This window comes from Crocuta crocuta, unplaced genomic scaffold, assembly GCF_008692635.1.
Source record: "Crocuta crocuta isolate KB4526 unplaced genomic scaffold, BGI_CrCroc_1.0 scaffold231, whole genome shotgun sequence".
In the NCBI taxonomy this organism is placed as follows: Eukaryota; Metazoa; Chordata; class Mammalia; order Carnivora; family Hyaenidae; genus Crocuta; species Crocuta crocuta.
Window position 1 is genome coordinate 1,026,468 of NW_027528357.1, and position 4,288 is coordinate 1,030,755.

The following is a 4,288-nucleotide window of genomic DNA, read 5'->3' on the forward strand; positions in this document are numbered from 1 at the left end:
AGATGTCATGAAAGTAGCAGTCTCCTGGGAACCAAAAGATCTGGTCGCTTTTCAGGGTAGCCACTTAGAAGCTACACAGCATTTGGCAATACCACTTTCCTGAGACACACCATGACATAAATATGGTAAAATAGCTATGTCAGCAGCATATGCAATTATAGGGGGGCTCAACATGAGAATGAGATGGTGTCTGAAAGTATACTGTAAGTTAGAAAGAGCTCTATAAAAACAGTATTTTAGTCTCTTATTCCAAAGTTTCAACAGATTTGAAACAGAAAATCACAGTGGAAAAAGTAATGCACATGCATATACATGAGCACACACATGTGGATACATCTTCAGAGGAAACATGTTGAAGTCCATTGTCCCCTTCCCCTGGGCTGAGATGTTGGTCCAACAATCACCTTGACCACCATGAGGTCTTCTCCCTCATTTCACCCCAGGAGGCCCTTTCAGGTAATGCCCTTCAGGATACCCACATTCTTCTTGCCCATAACACTTCCCCCTACCTTCATGGAAAACAAAGAGTCCTGCTTGTTGTTCCTTTCAGAAGACAATCAACATAGCCATGTGGAACTGGAAGCTACATGAATAATTTAACCTCCTGGCAGGGACTAGACAAGATTGGAAGATACAGCAGCTTCCCAAAATTAATAAAGGCTTTATAGAGCCATAAAAAGTCATAATTCAATCATTTTAAAAAGGGCAGGAAACACAATGCTTACTAAAGGCCGGGTGCTGCTGAGGTGTACACAGAAAGGCCAAGAACGCTCACTCAGCAGCAATGGCCCCAGTGCACGCCCACCCCCTCCATTTGACAGGCAGACAACCTGACCCAAGCATTTGATAAGCAATATTCAGTGATGATTCTTCCCTGAGTGACTCAGTCAGGGAAGAGTACTAATAAAGAGAATGAAACAAAGGAGAAATGTTTTCTTCTGACATTAAATGGTTGTGGTTATAGTAGAAAAGCCACCTATTTATGGACACTTTTTTTCCCCTTTAGTCTAGCCAAGCACTTTGAAGGTAAATTTGTTCAGTCTACCCTATTACTCTTTTAGTTAAACGGAGGAACTGCTTTCTCTAAGCTTGTTTTCCTCACACCGTTGGGATGGCACCAGGTGTCTCCTTCCGGATGACATATTCTAATTTAAAGACACTATGTTTCCATAATCACTGTCCACAGAGTTTCAGCATCCATAGCCTCTTCACTTGGATGGCCTGTGTATAATTTTAAGTTCTCCCAAATAAGACTGGGCCAGGAACACTGTGCTCAGAACTCAGAACTCAAGGTCGAGGTTGCATAGTTTGTGCAATGCACAAAGGTGGTCCACTAGAGAGCCCAAATGGGACAATGAGTTGTTTCAGTCTAGAGAAAGTGGTACCTTTTTACAGGTTTTCCATATGGAGGAAGAGTAGTTTTCTTTTTGTAATTCACACAATAGCAGTTTTGGTGTTAGCAGTGGCCTTGATCTGGTCAATAAGAGAGCTCTATTCTACTCCCAGACCATATTCCTCAGAGTTCTCACATGTTAAGTGATTTCTCTCTCCAGCCCATGGTGGCAAGACTGCTTTTCTGAGGAGCAGAGAACAGGAGCAAGAAAGGGGGCAAGTTAGAATATGTCTCTTCTACTGAAGGGAATAAAAGTCTGAGACCTCAAGGATCTCAGTAGGTTTGGCCCAAGTATGCCTCCTTCCACCCCATTTCTAATTTCACTATTCACAGGGACAAGTGTCCCACGACTACCAAGGCAGATGCATTTTTAGCAACACAAAACATAAATAAATAACTAGCTTCACAGCCAGGATGGGCTCTCAGTGACTTGTTTGGCCCACATAGTTTCCGTGCGCCTTGCTCTCCTAGCCACTTTCCCAAAGCGTGAGGGGATGTACCTTTGGGTACCACAGGTACTAAGTGATCTTCCCATTTGCCTAACCTCAAGTGACAAAGTGCTGGTCCTCATATATCACAGTCTTTCCCAGCAAGGATTAGGTCACACTGGGCCGAGGTTTTACTAATGAGATCATGCATAATCAATAAGGGTCGTCTGACAACTTGTCAACTCCATCACTGTCACCAATGGGGCTGAGGTAAGGCAATCAGAAAGGGAGACCTGTCAGCCACCTGGAATCTGAACAGATGGGCAGCACTGGATGGAACTGCTGTCCCTCAGAATAGGCCCAAGTCTTATTAGCAGAGAAGATAGGTCATACATTCATTCATTTATTCACCCTTTCTTTTGTCCATCCCACAAATAGTAAAGTGTCAGGTCTGATCTGTACCATAGAGGATGACACAGAAAATAACCCCATACATTTGGAGCTTCCCTTGAAGCATCCCCATTCTACTGGGGGTGATAAGAAAGACAGAGAAAAGAGAAAAATAAAAATAAAGTAAGAAAAAAAAAAGAAAGAGGAAAAAAAGGGAAAGGAAAGGAAAGGAAAGGAAAGGAAAGGAAAGGAAAGGAAAGGAAAGGAAAGGAAAGGAAAGGAAAGGAAAGGAAAGGAAAGATGCACAAATAATCTCAGATGTTATACAGGCAAAGAATTAACACAAGGCGACATGAAATAGAAAGACCCAAAACTTAAGTTGGAGAGGTCAGGAAAGTACATGGACATCTCTCTCTTTAACTGGCCTACTCTCTCCAGGGCTCTTTTCAGGATTAATCTAAGTTTCTGTGATTCTGAACAATGGGACAAAGCCCAGCTTCCTCACATTAAAGACCTAGTTGATTTGTCACTAGATCCATGAGGTTTGTAATGGACCACATCATTTCCTAATTCAAAATTCAAATCTGCCTCTCATCAACTACCTAGACTTTTCAGATTGTTTTACTGGGTCATGGAGGTATTATGTTACTGAATATACTTCAAGAATTTGTATGTATTTCCATTCAGTAATTTGGAATACAAAATAAAGTCAGATTTCTTAGTAAGCCTGAAGTAATAACATCAAATCCCAATGTTGGGAGATTTTGTTAAATAATAGCAAAATATCCCTTTTTTTTTCACCACAAATCAGCCTCATTTGCATTCTTATATTCAAGTGACTCATTTTATCCAAATTGCAAGGGTTTTACACAAAAAATTCCAATGTGGGACAGAAAGAATCAGTGATGTTTGCTTTCCCAGCATTAGTACCTGACTCTTATAGGCTTGAGCTCCTACTATTATCACTCACTCAAGTTGTTGGCAGGATTAAGTTACTTACAGGGGCGCCTGGGTGGCACAGTTGGTTAAGAATCTGACTTTGGCTCAGGTCATAATCTCATGGTTTGTGGGTTCAGGACCCGCATGGGGCTCTGTGGTGACAGCACAGAGTCAGCTAAGATTCTCTCTCTCCCTCTCTCTCTGGCCCTCCCCCAGTGGTGCTCCATCTCTCTCTCTCTCTCTCCTCTTCTCAAAATAAATAAATAAACTTAAAAAATATTAAGATACTTATAGATATAGGACTGAGGTCCCCTTTTCTTGCTAATGGCTAGGGTTCATCCTCAGCATTTTGATACCATTCCCATATCCTAGGCACATGGTCCTCTCAACAGTGGGGCAGCTACCTCTTCAACATCAGCTGGAGAATTTCTCTCCAATTAGATATAAAAAGAGTCTCATATAAGGAAACACAATCATGAGATTAACTTTCCCATCACCTTCGTCAGATATCTTAAAATATCTTTACCCAAACCAGTGAATGACTATCCTGTCATATTCACAGGTCCCACCTATATGCAAAGAGAGATACTTATACAAGGCATGTACAACAGGGGTCTAGGCTCTTCACAGACATCTTAGAATTCTCTCTATCACAAATATACAGACAGCATTGTACACATATCATAAGGGCACAAATCAATAAATTTTTACAAACTAAAAACACATGTACCCACAACCACATCAAAAAAGAGAAGATGAACAGCACCCAAAAACTCGCCTCTTACTCCCTTCCATTCTCTCCCACCCCCAGGGTGAGTAACTACTCTCCTGACCTCTAATAAAATCATTCAGCTTTGCCTTTTCCTGTTTTAAATTCTTTTGTTTATACACGTAAATACATATATAATTGAATCATGCAATATGGACTCTGTTTCTGGCTTCTTTTCCTCAAAATAATCTCATTACTGTTATAGTACTCTATTGCGTGAATATCTCCACTCTAATGATAACATTTCTTATCTGAATATATTATGAACTGTTGACAGGCATTTGAGTGTCCAGCTTAGAATTACTATAGATATTGTTGCTGTGAACATTCTAAGACATGTATGTTGGAGAACATAGAAGTATAACTTCT